The 21,673-nt window shown below is 43.3% G+C and overlaps 1 protein-coding gene and 1 long non-coding RNA gene across 10 annotated transcripts in view; one reads left to right on the forward strand and one right to left on the reverse strand.

The window, feature by feature from the left end:
* STON2 (stonin 2) overlaps positions 1 to 21,673 on the forward strand; it is a 110,584-nt gene that overhangs the window by 71,309 nt on the left and 17,602 nt on the right. The window lies entirely within an intron of this gene.
* On the reverse strand, positions 467 to 3,224 carry LOC120404466. Its single transcript, XR_005598008.1, has 2 exons — positions 3,169 to 3,224; positions 467 to 605 (listed from the first exon to the last, which is right to left on the reverse strand). It is a non-coding gene; the product is annotated as an uncharacterized LOC120404466 (long non-coding RNA).

Raw genomic sequence — 21,673 nt, forward strand, 5'->3', positions numbered from 1 at the left:
TACGCTCACTTAATGCTTATATCAGCCTGACCTTGCTGATGTTCAGGCCCTCCGATTAATTCCCCCACAAGGCTATTTTAGTGTTCTCTGCTCCCATTACCATTCCGCAAAGGGACATAGAACTGTTGAATGAAGCTGCTAGGTGAATTCCTGGCTCTTTGCCCAGAGTGCAGAGCACCCGTTGCAGGGGAAGGGGAAGACCCAAAAGATTGTAGGGAACCAAGGTAGGAGGAATGTGAGGATAAAAAAGAGCAGAAATCAGAACTGATATACAGAACAAAGGTCTAGCAAAAGGGAACCTGGGTATTTTGGCATCATACATCATGTGTTTAGACCTCAGGCAAAAACCAAAACTGTAAGGTGTGTCAAGGTCCCCATGCCTGATGGAAATGTGACAATGTTTGTGCTGAGAGGAGAGGAAGGAAGCCTGGATTTCCTCTCCATTTCTTGCCACACAATCCCAGGGTAATTAAAAATATTTTTATTGTATCACGGGTCACCTATTTCCATCCTTGGCCACGTGGAGCTTTCATGGATCAGCCTCTCATTTCATATTGAGGTTTGTGCCTGTCTGTCCTTTGTAAATGCTCTCCCACTCGGCCCGTCTGAAAGATGAGTGAGAGAGAGGAAGCAGTGGTTTGCTGGATCATTCCTGAATGGCTGCTGTGGAGCCTTCTGTGGAGTGACCCCTAATAACCCTGTGTGCTGTGGTGACTCCACACACACACATATATAGGAAAAAACAAAACTCCAAATGATAGAAAAAAGATAACAGCCCAGTATTTGGTTCTGTTGATTTCCTGCAATTGTGAGCAGTTGCATAGCAGCTGGGCTTTCATGACGGGGCCTGCTCTGTTCATGTGTTTGAAGGAAATGGCTGTGCTACAGGAGTTCCAAGCCAGGAGCAAAAGGATGACTGGCCTAATCAGTCGTCTGTCATCCTGACCTTCTGTGTCTTTTTTGCAAACATCCCAATGACTAGGGATGAGAAGTGAGATGTTATCGGATGATAAGTTGTCTAAACTGCAATTAAACATCCACAGTTGGCCCATGCCAGCTGACTTGGGCTTGTGGGGCTCACTCTAAGGGGCTGTTTAATTACAATGCAGACCCAGGGGTAGGCAACGTATGGCATGCATGCCAAAGGCAGCACGCGAGCTGATTTTCAGTGGCACTCACACTACCTGGGTCCTGGCCACTGCTCTGGGGGGCTCTGCATTTTAATTTAATTTTCAATGAAGCTTCTTAAACATTTTAAAAACTTTACTTTACATACAACAATAGTTTAGTTATATATTATAGACTTATAGAAAGAGACCTTCTAAAAACATTAAAATATATTACTGGCCCGCAAAACTTTAAATTAGAGTGAATAAATGAAGACTCGGTACACCACTTCTGAAAGGTTGCTGACCCCTGGTGTAGACATTTGGGCTTGGGCTGCAGCCTGAACTCTGGGGATCCTCTCACCTTACAGGGTTTCTAATTGCAGTGTAGAAATACCCCAAACTGATCTTTAAAGCCAGGCAGTCAACTCATGCTCATTTTGAGTGTGACACCCACAAATTCACCTGGACCTCAGTTACCCTCAGAAACATTTTCATCATCTGCATTTGGAAAGCAAGCAGGTACGGCTCCATCTGTCTTGGAAATGGGCTGTGTTCTGAAACCATCTTTAGCACTGCTTTGCTGGCCAGGATGGGCAGGGTAAACCTTTATAAAATAGTGATTGGGGGAAACAACATTCTCAGGATGTTTAAAAAAAATAGTGTCCTATCCATGGTCACTGGCATAGCCATGCTGTCAGGAACACTTTCAGTGTAGCTGAAAATGCTTTCGGACCAGGGCTATACTTTCCTGGTGTGAAAGGAGATGCAGAACACTGGCTGCAGCAAAGAACTTGTAAAAATGCTAGAAGTTTACCAGCGTGTCAGTTAACACTGCTGTTTTAATAGGCACAGTGGAAAAAATACCAGACTCCATCAGAGTTGTCTACATTACAACTCCTATTAGTGCGGCTTATTTACACTGTAAGCTCTTCAGGTCAGTGACTCCCTCTTACTCTGTTTGTACTCTGTTTGTACTCTGCTTAGGACAGTACAACCCAACTGTTGGTAGGAGGCTCTTAGCAGTAGCATAATACAAATAATGATTAAGGCTGAACTGGTGCTACTGGTGGGAATTTTATTCTTCTTAGTCCATGGACCCCTAGTAAATCTTGCTCAACACAGTGCTGAAACATAACTGGAGCTTTAATATCCGCGTCCGGGGAAAAGACAACAATACAAAAACTGGGAACAACTCTTAAACAGGCTTAGAAAGAGAGTCAAGAAAAACAGGTATAAGCAGATAAAATAGAGTCTTGTATTTATACCGATATAATGAGAATATATTCCAGGATCTATTAGATCTAAGCACTTATTTCTGAAAATCTTGGTGTATTACTGAGAAGTCTAACAGTTTCTCAGTTGAGGTTTCTCTAGTAACTCCCAGAGCTTTCCTTAACTGGATTCTATGAGCAACCTCCTATGACTTATTTTTGTAGTCCCATTTCTATCTGGGTGAATACCTGCATCTCCCAGGTGCAGGTTCTGTAAGAAATGGTGCAAACAGTCACCCTCATCCTTATATAATCCATACTAGACATAGAGGGAAAGCCTGCTCTCTGAGGTAAAAATCTTGGAAAAACTCCCAAATCTCTGCCTAGACTACCAAACCAATTCTCTTCCCTTCCCTATTACTCCACTTTGCTTTTTCCTCTAGCTCACATACAAACCCTTTCTTTGTTCCAGTCCTGTGCCCTCTCCTTCCAGCAAGATCAGGGTTAAACAAGCTGGTAAACACCACTGTTTCCACCACTGTTTGTTCAGCTCTCGTTTGTTACATATTGCCAACTTTTCATTTTGGTCCATCAGTAAATTATGGACAAAGCAAACAGATTCAGATAAGGTCTGTAATCAATACTTCAGCTCACAATTTCCATGATAATAAGCCTATTGGTAATGTTGCTTGATTAGGTCGTGCTGTGGAATAAACAATACTGGTTGCACTGTGTGTGTCTTGCAGGCTGCCACTCGTAATCATGTTGTCTGTGTTTAGCTTGGCCAGACTGCTACCTGGTGATTCTGTCCCTGGTGAGAAATGGTGAAAGACATGCCCTCCAATTACCTGTAGTGACTCTTGCATCCAGCAGGTTATTGTTTTAGTCAGCACAAGGAATCCTGGGACACTGAAATACTGTGTAAATACAGAGAGAATCTTGCCAGTCTAGGCAGTCTTTGTTATTGCTGTGATGTCAGTTCAGAGGAAGTTCTGCTATTGCTAAGTGATCCTTAGAACCTTTCATCCACAGGAGAGTATTTTGCGCCTTTTGGCTCAAGCACATTAGCCAATATTCTGGGCCGTGATAGGATTCTTCCATTAGGTGGAGAAATGGATGATACAGGTCAGGGATTTCTTTGACGCAATCCTGTTTGTTTACAAAGAATGTACAAAGTCCCATTTCCGTGAACACAGCAGGAACAAACAACAGCAGGACAAATTTCTTGCTTGCAATTTTCAAGCCTGCTTTCCAGCCAGTCCTGGGCCCCAAGGAGCTCTGTCTCTTCTCCCTCTCAGGGCCATGCTCAAGACTGTATTTCTGGCTTTCTGGTTGCAAAACACACAGCTTTAACCAATCAGTGCACCAACCCCTGCGTTTACAACCAGTCCTCAGAGAAACCCCCCTGCTTGCATAGCTTAGCTTCTTCTCAGTCTGGTAGTCGAGTGGTGGTTTCTGTTGTCTCAGCTATGTTACTCCATAAAGGATCTTAATTGCTTCTTAAAGATAATAAAATACCTAATATATCAGTAGAGCTCAAAGCACTTAAGGAAAGTCAGTATTATCTCCATTTTGCGAATGGGAAAACTGAGGCACAGAGCAGTGGCATAACTGGCACCAGGTCACCCAGGAACAGAACCGAGGTCTTCAAAGTCCCAGTCCAGTGCTGTATCCACTAGGCCATCCTCCTCCAGTTTTGCCTGAATGAAGGATGGCTAATACACCCTGCGATGGCTTACCCCTCCGCACCCCACCTCCAGGGTGCTACCTGATGTACTGAGGTACCACTGACTTTGCCCATTCCACCAGCCTGGGCTCTCTTACCTTGCCTCTCTGAGCCAGGCCCTCAAGCCTTTTCTAGCACGCACACACATAGGGACAACACCCAGCTGCAGAAAAACACAGACACTGAAATTAGTACTGCATGGGAAGGCTTTCAGCTAAGGAATTGCCCAGCACTCAAGTGTGCACACCCTCTGGAGCAGGGGTAGGCAACTAAATGGCACGGGTGCCGAAGGCGGCACATGAGCTGATTTTCAGTGGCACTCACACTGCCTGGGTCCTGGCCACCAGTCTGGGGGGCTCTGCATTTTAATTTAATTTTAAATGAAGCTTCTTAAACATTTTAAAAACCTTATTTACTTTACATACAACAATAGTTTAGTTAGATATTATAGACCTGTAGAAAGAGACCTTTTAAAAACGTTAAAATGTATTACTGGCCCGCGAAACCTTAAATTAGAGTGAATAAATGAAGATTCGGCACCCCACTTCTGAAAGGTTGCCAACCCCTGCTCTGGAGCGTAAACCCAAAATTATATTGTCTTTCACTACACAGAAAACTGTACAGTGTAAGCTCATGAAATTCGCTTCTTCCCTTAATGTGGAGGAAGATAGGCTCCTGCCTCTAGTTATGGATTCCACAAACTGGGTTTAGAGAAAACAAAAACAAGTTTATTAACTACGCAAGATAGATTTTAAGTCATTATAAGGGATAGCAAACAGATCAAAGCAGATTACTGAGCCAATAAAACAAACACGCAAACTAAGCTTAATAAAGAAACTGGTTACAAGTAGTAATTTCTCACCGTAAATCTTATTTTAGGCAGATTGCAGAGGTTCGTGAAAGCAAACTGCTCTTGCTTGCAGCTTAAAACTCCAGGTATTTCTCTTGCAGGCCAGACACCTTTTCCAGCCTGAGTTGAGTCCTTTCCTCCCCTTTGTCTTTGTTTCTTAGATGTTTTGGGTGGGGATTCAGTGAAGAAAGAACCAAGATTAACTCACTTCCCTGCCTTAAATAGGATTTACATATGGCAGGAACCCTTTGTTTCCCAGTTTGATTCCCACCCCCTATTAGTGGAAAAATACTAGTAGTCCAAGATGGAATCCAGTACCAGGTAATATGATCACATGACCCTGCATTGTCAAAGCAGCCATGAGACAAGGTTGTTTGCAGCATCCCAGGAAACTTCTCAGAAAGGTTGGAGATTAGCATCTTCAAAGTCCTATTCTTCTTAATGGCCCATCCAGGCTGATTGCATTCTGTCTGGTGGACGTTCCCCAGTTGTAAACCCACTTGTAATTGTTACGTAGCCAATATTCCTAATATTCCTAACTTCAGATACAGAAATGATACAGGCATACAAGTAGGATAATCAATAAATTATAACCTTTCCAATGATACCTCACATGACCAATCTTGCATAAAACACATCTTAGTTATGCCATATTCATAGCATAACAATATCTCAATGAAGAATATGGGGCGTAGTGTCACACGCCCATCAATTTTAATGAAGTCTGTGATTGCCTATAGATCAAAGACTTGCTTGACAGGAGCCATTGGCACTTTGCAGTGTAACAGTATTGTCTCTGTAGAACAGAGGTCAATGATTTGCCAAGGTTCCACTGACAGTGGTGGAGCTGGGATTAGAACTCATGTTTTAAATCCTAATCCACTGCCACTAGATCATTCCGCCTCTCTGATACTGATGTCTTAGTATCCTTATTGTTATTGCATTTGTTGGGGGGCTATATTTGGTACTTGTGCAAGTGAGGGTCTACTAGCAGTCTGCAATGTGGGATAGCATGAGCAGGTGTTAATCAAGCTACACACACACAACTGAAACAAAATCTGTGTAGATCCACTGGTTGCATATAGAGCATTCCCTCCATGCTTTCCTCTTTCCCTTCTCACCCCTGTCTCCAGCCAATCACTTAACCCTTGTGCCGTGTACTACAAAGCTCCTGAAAGAATTTGAGGCAAATGTCAGCTCCCTCTAGGTCATTGTGGAAGCAAGGCTCTGGTAAGGCCTCAATTACCATAATACTGAACGCCTCACAAACATTAACTTATTCTCCCAACACCCTAGAGGTCTCTGGTCCTTGGAGATGTCCTACTGCATAGAGCAGGGGTTCTCAGACTGGGGGTTGGGGGTCACGAGGTCAATACATGGGGGGTCGCGAGCTGTCAACTTCCACCTCAAACTCTGCTTGCCTCCCCCATTTATAATGGTGTTAAATATATTTAAAAGGGTGTTTAATTTATTAAGGGGGTCACACTCAGAGGCTTGTGATATGAAAGGGGTCACCAGTAAAAAAGTTTGAGACTCACTGGCATAGAGAACTGGGAGAAAGGAATGGCCAAAGCTGTTTTCAGAGGTATAGTTAAGGGGTTCTTCTACACTTGGGAAAAAATGCTTATGGGGCCAGTTACAGGAAAACAAAGGTATGCCAGCCTGGGCTACTAGCAAAAGTGAAATGCTGTTAGCTGCTTTGATTACTAATCAAGTATTAACTATGTTGAATATGGACCCAAACCATATTTAGAGCCAAGCATGTCACTAACTTAGTTATAAACTTAGCGACAGTTCTAGTGTACACAGAGACTTAAGCTAGACATTAGGAAACAGGTTCTGTAGTTGTTTTAACAGTAAGAGCCACTGAGCAGTGATCTAGCTTGTAAATTACTTTGGGATCCTTGGGTTGAAAGATACTTTATAAATATGGGATGATTATTTCACAGCTGTGAAAGGAGAGACCATCCTTTAAGTGTTTTCGTTGTCCAAAGAAAAGGATTTCTAACACATATCCCATCCCTCAGACCTCTCTTGCGCGCACACACAGAGTCAGATTTAGCAGATAGAATTTGAGCCAATGACTATGTATGAGATAAAACTTAATCCTTGGAAATGCCCTGGGTTCAGGAAGCAGGAAGTCAGTGTTACTATTTTAAAGTGCTGTAGGGAGCCAGTAAGTGTCAGGCATGTGCTGCATGCAGGTTTGCTACAGGTTTGAAAATAGAAATGGTTGTTCTGCCCCCCCTCCCCCCTTTTCCCTTCATCTGAAGCTCTGGACTCCAGGATTTAAATGTTTACCAAGGACTGTGTTCATATATACATATAAATCTCGTTTGTCAGTGTCAGTCATCAAACATGAAATGCTCCTTTTTCCACTGCTCTGCCTCCTCCCTCCAAACTGAAGTGCAGCTGTATAATTCTTTCGCATGCTAAATGACTGACTGAGCCTTAGCAGTCAGAGAGAATTTATTATTATTATTTATTATTATTTATTATTAGTGAATTCAGCTCTTGTGCCAGCCTATTTGACAACCCTGGGGATGGAATTTCTCTTTATCCACAGAACAGATACAGCATGGACAGTTGACTGCAGCAACACAACTGCCCCTGCCAGCTAGAGGACGGGGACAGTTGTGGTGATGGTGGCTTTTTGGGGTGCAGAAACCTCCCCAGTAGGAAAAGAATTGAGACCATCCTCTCATTTTGCACTGGCCACCAAACAGCCATTGGATGGGGACAATTTTTGATTATTGCCACATAGTTTGGATTTGAATGGAAAGCCTGGCAGTGGAAATCTCTAACTTATAATCAGTCCCCTGTGCGTTCCTTCGAAGATTCTGACAGAGATGAGCTACATTCATGTCTGTGGAAGAGGAACCTTATAGAACTACAGTCTGCAAAAGGAAGCTGCCCCAAGTGTGTTGGTAACAGATCCTTTAATGGGAACTGGATATCCATTTGTTGTTTTTACTCTTTTTTTAAGAATTAGCAACTGTTGTTTTATTCTCATTAGCTGGAAGCATGAGCTCCCAGAAACCTCTTGAACTAGCATTAATGATTATTGTAACATTCTACCAAACTCGAGAATATTCCTGCCTGGCCTAAACTTTCTCCTGATGTCTGCTATTAAAGTACCTGCTAATGCAGCAGCCAGAAGGGAGTGGTGAACCTCATATCTATTGCTGATTAGAATCAGAGAGGAAGTGGATATTAAGCTCTTTGTGGATATGAGCTAAGTCCAAAGTCCTTGCAAAAAGGCATCCTGCATTCTTCATTTGCCTTGATAAAATATAACCTGTTTGGATCAGCTGTTTTAATGCAAGAATTGTAACAGCTGTCATCCATGTTTATCTCCTTTTCCCCTTCTTGGAGTGGCTGCTGCCACAGAGACCTCCTTCTCCCCTGAATTACTTGACATTTTCTTTTGCTTCCTCCTCTGTTAGGAACAGGAGCAGCTTTTGCACTCATTAAGCACTTCCTTGTCCCTGTGCCCTACAAGGGTCTTGTCTACTGTAGCAATATTAAGACGCATACTTCAGCACCTGTGCTCTACTGATAATAGTAACAGCTGAAGCTGTAGTGCAGACTTGGTGCAGATTTTAAAACCTCTGTTTGTGCAAACTTGCTTAGAGCAGAGTTGGATGACATAGTGGTAAAAACACCTGAGCCGGGGTAGGGGCCCAGCAGGATGAGGGGTGAGGGGAGTTGGTCCCCAGAGCGAGGGGCCAGGGCACAGTAGGGGATGGGGGTCGGTCACACTGGAGCAAGGGGCCAGGGCACAGCAGAGTGGGAGATGCAGGTCAGTCACCCTGTAGTGAGGGGCTGGAGCATGGCGGGGGGAGTGGGGTTGTCCCTATAACGAGGGGCTGGGGCAGAGGCAGGGGGAGGGGGGGTCCCAGGTGGTGGCAGCACTGGTACCTATCTCTCTGCGGGAGAGGCTGGCGCTGGGTCTGGGAGCCAGTCAGTCACTTCTCTCCCTCAGCAGATGAGCAGAGAGCAGCTCTTCCAGGCTCCAACAGCAGCTGCTGTTCTTCCTGCCCTCAGCTGGGAGCCTGATTGCAGTTTGCAGTTACTCTGGTACTGTGACTGGACACTGTCTGGTACCTTTTCTACTGGACTTTCTGGTCGAAAAATGGACACCTGGCAACCCTAGGCCTGCCTAGGTTACCATCAGGGCCTTTAGGTCAGCTAGACCTGTGCCTCTAAATGCTTTGTTCCCAAGCACAGTGGATTCACGGGGTGCCATAAGCCAGGGCTAGTCTGAGTGGGAGAATTGTGGAATTCTGTCCCAGGAGAGGTAAAGGCATGAGGCTTGACACCTGAGGGGGTGTCCTCAGAGAAGCCAGGAAGGAGACAGAGCTACAGCTAGCCCTGTAACCTTGACAGCTTCCACCTGTGTTGAATTACAGGTCCCACTCTTGCCAGTGTAGATGCAGCAGAGTGAAAGATATCTATCACTAATTAATGTCCACCCTGAGGTACAGCTAATGCCATGTTAAGTCAGCACCATAGCGATGAGAGATTAGGAGGGCCTTTGCTTTTTCTCTTCTTCTGTCAGTCCCTATCAGTCATGTCCCCTTAGAGCAGCTTTCTGCCCACACAGTGTGAAAGCCCCAGGAAGGCTTTTGCTCAGTGACAGGCTGCAAATCCTGCACTCTTAAGGAGGCCCTGGTTGGGAGAGACACTCCCAGGTCAATGGAGAGTATCCTCTTCTTCCTTCAAACTGCCTGCAGGATCACTGCAAAGCAAGGACAGATGGGAATGCCATTCAGACCTGGGCTCAGCCGTCCAGATATCCAGACTGATCAGGTCTTTTAAGCTGTAATTTATGTGTCTGCAGGGAGCAGCAGTGGACAGTTGACTGTTCTTCCATCAAGGCCCATTTATGTATTTTTCTTTCTTCTTGGCTCAGAGGAAAGAGAGGATTGTGCCAGCATAGAGTGCTGCTTGCTGCCTAGACCTCTGCTGCTGTCTGAATCCCCAGGGAGAATAGGATGAGAACCCCCAGACTAAGACTCCTGGCTAGAGGGAGGTAGGGCAGATGATCTCTAATATTCTGCCATCCCTCAACCTATGCAAAGAGAGAGAGATGATTCCCAGTTATGGCTGGGGGAGGGGCATATGCAGGGCTTCTCTCTTCCCAAAGGGCACAGCCCCTGCCCACCCTACTTCTGCTCCCATCCTTCTTCCCTCTGGGCACTTTCTCTGCCCTTCTACCCTCCCTGCCAGGAATGCTCTCCTGCCTCTAGTCAGTTTCTTCTGATCCAGCATCCATCCCTTGCCCTTACAAAACCTGCTGCCACCACAACACAAAGATTAAAAACACCCAGTACTCACGCTGTCACTTTCCCTAGTGGTAGGGTGACCAGATGAGAGGAAGAAAATATCAGGACACATGGGGGAGGGAGGGGGCGAGGTGGAGCAAAAAAAAAGAAAAAAAAAAAAAAAGCCGAGTGCTGCCGGCGGAGTGAAATATCGGGACAAATTGCATCCCGACCAAACATCGGTCGGGACATGGTACAAACCTAAATATCAGGATGGTCCCGATTTTATTGGGACATCTGGTCACCCTACCTTGTGGGGCTGCACTGAGGCTAGGTCAACAATGAGAAAAGTGCTAGTGTAGACAAGGTCTTAGCATAATAGCCCATTGGGAGCTTGTGTTCTCTTGCCATCATTCACCTGGGACCAGACTAAGTCATATCTGGGACGGGTCAGTTGTCAGCAGCTGTCTTTGTGATTGCAAACCGTTGTGGGTGTCTCGTTTAATGGATTGGACTGCTGGAAATATTTTGGACCAAATTAGTCACCACAAGGCAGCATACGTTTGATGTGAAGGATGAAGTCTGTTGTTTGAGAATTGAGTGAAAGTAACTTGACAGTGTTTGTAACTGGGTTAAGTGAGCCCCAGTTGTATGGCATAACCCGAGTGGAAAGTGTGTTAGGTACCTTTGTAAATTTTTTGGCCAGGGATTGGGCCTTACCTATGTTCTGTAAATTGCAGTGTACATTTACAGTACAATATAAATGTTTTTGCAATAATCTTGAAAATTTCACTGGTACATTGGTCTTAATGTACCACCTTCTGGCCAGTTTATAGAAATGCACTGAGTTGATCTACAGAACAAACTGGATTCTGTGCACTCTAGGTAAATATGGCGGTGAACTGATCACTCAAACTGCAAAGTTAATAAAGAGACACTAGTAACTAGCCAGATTAATGGACAGACAGTTCTGCAAAGCTGTACACCTGAGATGGAGTTCTAGTGCATGCAGGAGTCTAGATGGAGAAAAGAGGGAAAATTGCTTTGGAATAGTTGGTGTCGCTTACAGGTCCAAACGAAATCACACTATTATTATTCCACAATCTTGTCCCTGTTGTGGCACTTGACTTGGATACTTATGCTTGAGAGAGAAATTCCACCAGTATTTCAACCACAAGTTAATGTGCTAGCTACAGAAATCACTGGGTGGAAAATCTATGATGTGTGTTATGCAGGAGGTCACACTAGATGTTCATAATGTTTCCTTATGGCCTTAAAATCTAGGAATCTTTTAAAAGCATTAACCACCTTGTCCCTGAACTGGGTGTACATAGTGCATTAGTGTGCACCAGAGGGATATACATTCTACTGTGCACTAACTGCCCAATGTGGACCCTGCTGGTGCACACTAAAAGCTCTCCAGTGTGTGTTTTAATGTAGTACTGTTTGAAATGGGACGACATTAACACACACTAGGAAGCTTTCAGGGCATGCCACCAGCGTCCATATGGGCCAGTTAGTGGATGACATGCTAGTGTATGCTAGAATTTACACCTCTGTGGTGCGGACTAATGCACTAGTAGACAAGCCCCCAGTCTCATTTGGAATATGTAACTAAAATAGTAAATTTGATTAAAGGGTTTATTTGAAACTCTCCTTGTCATGTATCTTGATCTTTTGCTGCAGTCTCGGACAGACTGTTCTTCAGAATTATATTTCAAAGTAGTTTGTGTGTCTTTGCTGCATCGTTTGCATTGGTTGATTAGTCATTGACCAAGAAATAAATTATTTTAATTTGGTGGGTTTGGGTTTTTTTGTGTGGCATTGTTGGATGTTTCTGTTTCACTATAATCCATGTTGAAAACATTAGTGCAATTTCCATACATTTGCACAAAATGCATTATGAAATGTATTTGGAAAGTAAATTTGCTAAATATAAAAATCTCTTTTAGGGTTCTAGTTTGCTGGATTTTGTATCTTATAAATGACATTTTTTTTAAGGCCAGTAAGGACCTCATCTGACCTCTTGCGTAGCACAGGCCATAGAGCTTTGTCTATTAATTCCTGCATCCAGCCCATTACCCTTGTGCCCAGAGCATGCTCCCAGAAGCAACTTGAGATGAGGATCAACATGGGGGCAAGGTGAATATCATGGTTTATGGGTTACTGAGATGTTACTTTGTGCACTCCATGGTTGTTGCTGAATTTGGAGTTCTTTATCATGGCTGACAGCTTACCTTCTCAATAAGCGCAACATAATGAAAATATTCAGCATTATTAAACCTAGATGTGCAGGAAAACTGTAAATTACAAAACCAGCTTTGCATTCTGAAACCTTTTCTTTAACCATGGAAATATTCACCGGGTTGTAATCTTAGGCCTGGTCTACACTGGAGGTGGGGGAGGGATCGATCTAAGATACGCAACTTCAGCTACGAGAATAGCGTAGCTGAAGTCGACATATCTTAGATCAACCTAGATTGACTGACTTAGTGTACTTGTGGCGCAGGATCGATGGCTGCCGCTCCCCTGTCAACTCCGCTTCCGCCTCTCACCCTGGTGGAGTTCCAGAGTCGACGGGGAGTGTGTTCGGGAATCGATCACTACCCGCTGATCCGTCAGGTAGTGTAGACATATCCAAACTGTGTTCTGCTCATTGACAAATCTTTGAGTTTGTTAAATCAGTATCCCCAGCAGAACACATACAAAACACAAGCACCAGAAGGGAAGAGGAAGAAGAAAAGGAAAGAATCTCTGTTACTATCAGATGTGGGTGGTTGGTTGGTTGTAATGTTGTTTCAGGCCTGCAGCTGTAACAACTCCCTAGGGCAGTCTGATGTTGGTCTATTGACGATAAGGTCAAGCTGTAATTCTGAATCAGAGATGAGGTCTAGTTGTTGGGAAGCACTTCCCTTCTCTTTTCTGGTAGCAGAAACCAGCAGACACTATGTCAGGTAAGAAGATCAAGACCAAATTAGGACTGGCTAGAGTATGTTGGGAAAATCAAACACACACCGTGGCCTGCATTCTATAGGCTTTGACACCCGTTAGACCTGAACATTTGAGCAGACAGAGAAAAAGAACAAAGAAGTAGCTCTATGCCTTGCATGACTGAGTCAAAGTGACTTCCATCTGAACCTGAGTCCCTCTGCAATATGAAGAACACTCCGCATCAGGAAGATTATTTTAGGCATATACTATACATTATTATTTCTATAAATGTTCTGGCTGCCTATCCCATAGGTAAGAGAGAGAAGGTAGGTGAGGTAATATCTTTCATTGGACCAACTTCTGTTGGTGAGAGAGACAAGCTTTTGAGCCACACGGAGCTCTTCTTCAGGTCTGTAGCTGTGACACTCGGAATACCTTTCCTAGACCTGAAGCTAAATTGTACTAACTTGGGTGCCCAAATTTAGGTACCTACATTAGTGGCCTGATTAAGCACAGTGGAATTTCATACCAAACCTGCAGCAATTTTAATCTGAAATAATGACGAGTCCATTCCCTGCAGTGAACTAATGACTATTTAAGTATGGTTCCAATATGTGCATTAATGTGAATTAATCATGACAATTCTCGATGGAAGTAAAATTGCCTAAATGGCTTTTCCAGATTAACATCAGCTCTGTTTCAAATACAGGTGAATTTCATAACACATGAATTTCATTTGCATTCAGTAAATTGAGCACTAACTTCCCCGAGGATAGCTTCATTTAATTTTAAATGTAAGACATCACCCAGCACAGTAGACTTTGAACTGGAGACCAAATACAATTAAGCTTTGGGTCAACATCCCATTGCTAGATTGCAGCAGCCCTAAACCCCCAAGAATAGCAAATCTTGTATCCACATGACTATTTTATAAGGGTCAATTTTGCCCCAATCCTTACGTGGCTTAGAAGTTCCCTGAGGCACCAGAACTGGTGGTGTTCCATGATACAGGACAGGGCATGGGGGGAGGGACAGAATTTCAGATGCTGCCGAGACACCCCACCAATCATTTACCCAGAGTAGAAGTACTAGGCCTGCTCCAACTCCAAAGCTACAATAGCTGTCACAGAACAGACCTGCTGCTGCTCCGTGGCTCTCCTGTTGTGACAATGCTGACCTCACCTACTAGGAGAGAAACTGTAAGAGATTTAAGGCCTATTGATTATCACCCAGGAGTTTTGGGGAATGGCTTAAAACCACTTAACCAATCCATGCAGGAAACCTGGTTCGAATTTTGTTTTGGGAACTAGATGTGTGTTGATATGTTCCTAGACTGTTTAAGAAATGATATGTTTCAAAACTGTGAAGGCGTAACACATACTGAGATTTTTCAAGGTTGCCTTGTTTTTAAATAACATTGAGTTAAAAGACTACTGAAACAGGACTGTCAACCAGACAGTAGCTTTCCATGAACTTATAAAAAAACCCACAGGACTCTGAAGGGTGGGTTGTGGCTTTTGCTGACTTTGTTGGCACCTTGACCAGTGATGTCAATGAGCATAGAGGGAGCTCTACTCCTCAGGGGGTTGGGTCCTCTACAAAATTGCTTGCAGCACACAGGTTGGGCACTTCTAGCACTAATCTCTGCTCCGTCCATTTGGAAGTTTACAGAACTTCCAGATCACCTACTGGAATGAACAGCCGGGCATGCTCACTGATCATCTTAGTACTTGGGACTTTGATCTGAAAAAGGATACCCAGGGAAATAACCATCTATAGACTCTGCATGCAGCACATGAAAAGATAATCCCTGCCAGAAAATGTCATAATGCCACTATATAAATCCATGGTGTATCCATGCCTTTAATACTGTGTCCACTTCTGGTTGCCCCATCTCAAAAATGATATAGTGGAACTGGAAAAGCTTCAGAGAAGAGCAACAAAGATGATCATGGATTTGGAACAGCTTCCATACAAGGAGAGACTAAAGAAGATTAGGACTCCTCTGCTTAGAAAAGAGACTATTAAGGAGGGATATGAATGATAGAGGTCTATAAAATCATGAATGGTGTGGAAAAAAATGAATTGAGACTTATGTACCCTTTTCCACAATACAAAAACCAGGGGTCAGCCAATGAAATGAATAGGCAGCAGGTTTAATACAAACAAGAGGAAGCACTTTTTCCACACAATACCCAATTAACCTGTGGAACTCATTACCATGAGATGTGATTGCCAAAAGTATAAGAGGATTAAAAAAAGAACTAGATAAATTCATGGAGCTATTGGAGCTAGATAAGTTCATGGAGTCCATCAATAGCTATTAACCAAGATGGTCAGGGATGTCATCCCCATACTCAGAGCAACCCTAAACCTCTTGACTGCCAGAAGCAGGAAGGGGAAGACAGGCGTGGCTCATTCCAACTGCCCTGTTCTGTACACTCTCACTGAAGCTCTGATACTGGCCACTGTCAGTCTGGCCCAAATATGGAAATGTGTATGTTCTTAGGCCAAACTCAAACAAATGCCCAACAATCTAATGCTAGATTTCACCCAGCTCCTCTTTATCTGTGCTTTTTTCCTTTCCTGTCATTGCTTATAGGTAAATAAAAGCTATCACCTTTGTAAATGGCTTCCTCAGTACTGGGTTGATTCACTAAGGCCAGATTTACACTGGATTTTTCTCCATGTAATAATGTCAGTTAAGCGTGTGATTTTTTTTTCGTTTGTTTTACAACATTTCTATACTGGCAAAAGCCCTAAAGTAGGCATAGTTATAGCCACCCCCCCCCCCGCCCCCCAAAAGTGTTTTTCCCAGTGTAGCTTATTTTGCTTGAGGAACTGGCATAATCCCGGGAAACCTTTTCTACTGTAGACTAAGCCTAAGTGATCTCCAAACCCAGCATCGGTGTTCAAGGCATCCGTGAGAAGCATATATTGCCATCCACATTTTCCAAAGCAGTGTATAGTTCCCTTGTATATGGTACTGGCACTTAAGTTGTGGTATGCAATGAAAATCCATGCTTGTAGATTGAGTCCATTTTCCAGAGCAATAATTCTGTTCAGAACTCTCTTCATTTAAAAAAGAACAGGAGTACTTGTGGCACCTTAGAGACTAACAAATTTATTTCAGCATGAGCTTTCGTGAGCTACAGCTCACTTCTTCGGATGCAAAGGATTTAATGCCTTCAAGAGCTTCTTCCTACCTATGTGACACTAGTACTACCAAATCTGTGAAGAGTTTACAAGATATCAATTCCTCAAGCAGCTGCCTGGCAGCTATTTTTCACAGGTAGAGGTAACATGATACTCTAAAAGAAAGTTCAGGCCAAAAAAAATTAAATGGAGAAAAATTAAATGAAGCAATATAGCAAATCAATGACTCCATTCCCATGTAGTGAATTATAAGAGGCTTGGGGGACACAAGATGTTCCATTTGCCACCTGTTTTATTGTTTAGTACTGTTTTTAGCTTATGCTGAAATGTGAAGCCTTTTGCTGCTGCTATTTGCTGACCTTGTAGAGTCAGTGCAAAAGTAAGAAACTCATGGAAGGTACAGCAAGGGCCCTCTACCTGGACATTTAATAGCACAGTAGAGACTTTCCCCTAGACTGCCCAGATCTTTAGTGGCATGGCAAGGATGTTCTATCTGGATGTATCTGGCAATATTTGGCAACTGGGCTGGAGCTATGGCAGGATGCCTTCTGGCAAGGGAATTCAAGCAGTTAAAAGACATTTTAATTTTGGCAAACAATATACCTATAAAAGTCATTTGCTTTCCAGAAACAAAGCACATTAAGCAAGAGAGACAAAGGGGCTTGATTGCTTTATTTTGACTGCTTTTTATTTTCTTTAGTGCAGAACTAACCCTTCTCATTTTGGATTCATTCTCTGTCAGGTCTTCTGCTCTCTGTCAGCAAGTCTTGATATATTTTGTGCAGTGGAAATATCAACGTGCTTAAATCAAATCCAGCTATTCCTGCAGGATGGTAAAGTGCTGCTCTTATCTGTTCAGCAAATAGGATACAGGTCTGTCGCATCTTACGCTGGGGTTACGTTCCGCAGTCAGCACGTAAACCGAAAATTGCGTATAGTCAAAATTACATTGAGTATAATGGCAAGTGGAATTGCCCGCACTACAGGTACAGTATTAAAATTGTTATTTTTCTTGTTTGTTTGTTTGTTTTGTTTTTGCTGACCGCATAAAGCTGAAATCACGTATGTTAAATGCGCGTAAGATACGACAGACTTGTACTCTTTTAGCCACACCTCTCAAAGTGTCACTGTATTGAAGGGTCTCTCTCACTTTCAATTTAGAAATGCTGATGTTTTGTAACATGGAATGAAAAAATTCCCTTTGTGTTTTAAAAAAAAATGGCCATACTGATTCATAAATTCATCTAAATTAGAAATGGAGACAATTCCATTCAGTCCCAACTACCCCATCCTTTGGCCTGTTCAAAGTTGTTCCTCACAATATATTGGTCTAGTGCAGGGGTAGGCAAGCTGATTTTCAGTGGCACTCACACCGCCCAGGTCCTGGCCACCGGTCCGGGGATCTCTGCATCTTAATTTAATTTTAAATGAAGCTTCTTAAACATTTTCAAAACCTTATTTACTTTACATACAATAATAGTCTAGTTATATATTATAGACTTATAGAAAGAGACCTTCTAAAAATGTTAAAATGTATTACTGGCACGCAAAACCTTAAATTAGAGTGAATAAATGAAGACTCAGCACACCACGTCCGAAAGGTTGCCGACTCCTGGTCTAGTGACTCTAGTTCAGGGGTCTCAAACTCAATTTACCTTAGGCAAGTGCCAGTCCTCAAATCCTCCCAGCGGGCCAATAATGTCACTGAAGATGGTGTTCAGAAAAGAAAATGTTTGTTGTATTTTTTATTTCTTAGAAATAATAAAACTGTCATGCAACTTTATACAATTCTTCACTTGCCAGAGAGTTTTTAGTGTTTGCCGGACACCTGGCAAAGCTTCAGTTCTGTCAGTTTGTTGATGTTTGGCCTCACTGACTGAGCAGCTGAAACCTGCAGGATTGCAGCAAGGTGTGCATCAGATAGTTGTGTTTGGTGTTTTGACTTGTTTATATTCATTGTGGAAAAAAGTGACGCTGCCTCCATGGCTGACTGTGCCTGGCAACTAATAATGCTATCTCCATGGCTGACTCGGCCCTGCGACTAGTGATGGTATCTCTAACCCTCTCCCCCGGCCAACGGGAGCTGCGGGGGCCGCCATCTGCAGCAGACATTGCTGGCAGCGTGGCTGCATGCGTCTCTCCTCCACGGGCCGCCGTGGGGAGGTTCTCGGGCCACAGATGGCCCATGAGCCAGCACTTTGAGACCCCTGCTCTAGCCTAATTGTAAATGGCCCATGTATTGGAGCTTCCATACCACTTCCCTTGGGAGTCTATTCTACAGGCTAGCACATCCAGTTCTCAGGAAGCTTTCCTGATATTTATCCTACCTTATCTTTTTCTTAATATTATCCCCCTCCACTTACTTATAACCATAGAGACCAAGCTAAATAATTTCTCTCCCTGGCCCATGTTTACATTCTTCAAATATTTGTAGGCAGCGATAATATTCCCCTCACCGTTTAGTCCTTATTAGCCAAGCTACGCCTGTTTAGCTCGCCTCATCTGTGTAATTCTTCCAGCCCTTAAACAATATTTATTCTTCTTCTCCGAACTCCCTCCAGTTTAGCAACTGAACACTGTATTTAATTTGATTTCAGAGTAGGATAAAGATGGCCTATTGCCTCCCAGCTCCATGATGTGATCTCTTTACAGAGGACTGAAATCAAATACTAATTTGCTCTGGTTTTACCCTAAAATAAAATAAACAATCAAGTCACTTAAAGTTATAAAACTACCATTTTTTTAAAAATAATTTTGGCTGCATTTTTAGACTCCTGTATCACAAAAGCAGCTTTGTTTTTAAAAAGTCCTGCTTATATCCCGTGGGGAAACTCTGCCAGATGTTCTTTTTAGTGGGAGGGCTGCCTGTATTTCTTTTATATTAAATCAGGATCTCTGTTTGTCTGCCACTCCCCACCCACCTGAAGTCCTAATCCTCTGTGGCATCACAGTTGGTTTCTGCAAGGCTGTGATACCACAAAGGATGGATTATGACCTTAGATGGGAAATAAGTCTCAGGACCAGGTGAGCTCATAAGAAACAAAGACCCTGTTTGTGTGTAAATGTCACCAGTCATAAAAGAAACAAGAAATTCTATGTCCAAGATTACTGGAAAATTGTAAGCCTCTTCACTACATCTTTATACTCCCCTTGCTCTTTCTCCAAGCAGCTGTATCAGGGGTTCTCAAACTGGGAGTCGGGACCCCTCAGGGGGTTGTGAGGTTATTACATGGGGGGGGGTCGCGAGCTGTCAGCCTCCACCACAAACCCTGCTTTGTCTCCAGCATTTATAATGGTGTTAAATATATTAAAAAGTGTTTTAATGTATAAGGGGGTCTCACTCAGAGGCTTGCTGTGTGAAAGGGGTCACCAGTACAACAGTCTGAGAACCCCTGAGCTATATGCTGGCTGGCTGGGCACTCAGGAGAGAAACTACTAATAGAGAGGTTTAGCAGTGTGGGAATGGGGACTAGAGAGCAGAAGACCCGTTCCCACTGAGGTCAGTTTTGTACTTGGTAATTTAAAAAAAATGCTTTGGAGCTGGTTTGAGGGAAGAGTGTGGAAGTGAAAGTCACTCTTTTACCCCAAATCCATGTATAGACCTGGAGCGGAAGCTTATTGAGGGAGCATGCAGGATCTACCACCCCTCCCAGGAGCAGGAACTGTGGTTATAGGCGAGGGATAGCTCAATGGTTTGAGCATTGGCCTGCTAAACCCAGGATTCTGAGTTCCATCCTTGAGGTGGCCACTTAAGGATCTGGGGCAAAATCAGTACTTGGTCCTGCTAGTAAAGGCAGGGGGCTGGACTTGATGACCTTTCAGGGTCCCTTCCAGTTCTGTGAGATAGGTATAGGATAGATAGGTTAGGATTTGTACAAGAGTTCCATCTTATGTACAAAGCTAAGACTAAGACCTGGTTGAATGTGCAGGGTGAGGAGGAAATCTCCTGATAACCTGAGATAGTGATTCTTTCTTTTATAAAGCATTTCAAGATATATGGAAGAAAAACATTGTGTCATTTTTATTATTATAATTTTATTATTAAACTGGGATCTGAAAAGCTAGTCGGATTCTTTCTTCTTCATACACAATCACCAGTGATCATGATGATAATGCTATAACGTGTTCCATATGTAGATCTCAAAAGTATTTTACAAGGTTGGGTAAGTGTCATTATCCCTTTGTACCGATGGCATAATGGAGGCCCAGAAATGTGAAGTGACCCAGGGTCACATAGTTGCACAGCCAGAACTAAAACCAAGGTCTCCTGACTTCTGTGTTCAGTTTAGTAGACAACAGCTGGAATCTAAATTTAGCTCTCAGATTTTGCTGATATGGGTGAGGCAGATGGGAATCAAGCTCTCTCCTTCAAGGGGATGACAGCACTTTAAATGCTTGCTTTTGTCTGTGCAGTAAGCAGATGTGACACCCAAGTTGTCCAGAGTGCAAACATAGGCAGCACCTAAGTGTGGTTTTTACAGTCTCTTTTTTGCACTTCAAAGTGATGAGTTTTGCAAAGTACATAATCTGCATTTTGATGCAAATTGAAGAGGTAAGAATGTTGACATTTCTGTATGTTAAGTATGGTGCAGCAGCAGATTATAATTCCAGACAGGATGCCCATCTTTGGGAGCAGTTTCTGTGATTCTGCTCTCCAAGCCAATGGAGATTAAACGCTTCAGCCTCAGAACATTCCCAGTTGTGTGTGTTCTTTATATAAACACCACCACACAATTCACCACCACTGGGAGCATCTATCTGGGAAACATCCAGGACTGGAATAGCAGGGGGTAGTGCAGGTCAGGACTGAAGTGCATTGGCAGAGCTGTTTATGGGGAGCCCAGGTCTAGAAAAATAGAAGCTGTTACAGGTCAAGAACGGTGTGTCAGACTAAGAGAATGTGGGGAAAGATTGCACAATACAGGCCTGAAATATGCCTTTCTTTAACCATTCCTACATCATTAGTTCATAGCTTCCCTGAGAAGCATTTCACAGACATCTTAGGGCTGACTGATAATTCTCCACAGGGCAGGCCAAGTAAACAGCCTTTTGGAAATGTGTTAGTCTTTAAGGTGCCACAAGTACTCCTGTTTTTTTTTTTTTTTTGTGCAATGAATGTCATTCATGCACCTTTTCCAGTGCTTATGCTCTTTCCCCATGTGCTTTAATGCTAACAGCAATAGAGCAGCCGAAGCACATGGAGATGGAGTGGGAGTGGCAGAAAAAAGACCTTCCACCACTTTCACTCTCTCTTCCTATTGGATTCAACAACCCAAAAGCACATGGGGGAGAGGGAGCAGAAGGGAAAGAACAGAAAGAGAAGGAACAAGAGAGAAATGAGGAAGAGAAGGAACAAAAGAGGAAAAAGAGAGAAGGAATGAAAGGAGAGAGGGAGTAAAGAAGAAAGCTACAAAGAAAAAAAT

This window comes from Mauremys reevesii, linkage group 4 (genome assembly GCF_016161935.1).
Source record: "Mauremys reevesii isolate NIE-2019 linkage group 4, ASM1616193v1, whole genome shotgun sequence".
NCBI lineage: Eukaryota > Metazoa > Chordata > Testudines > Geoemydidae > Mauremys > Mauremys reevesii.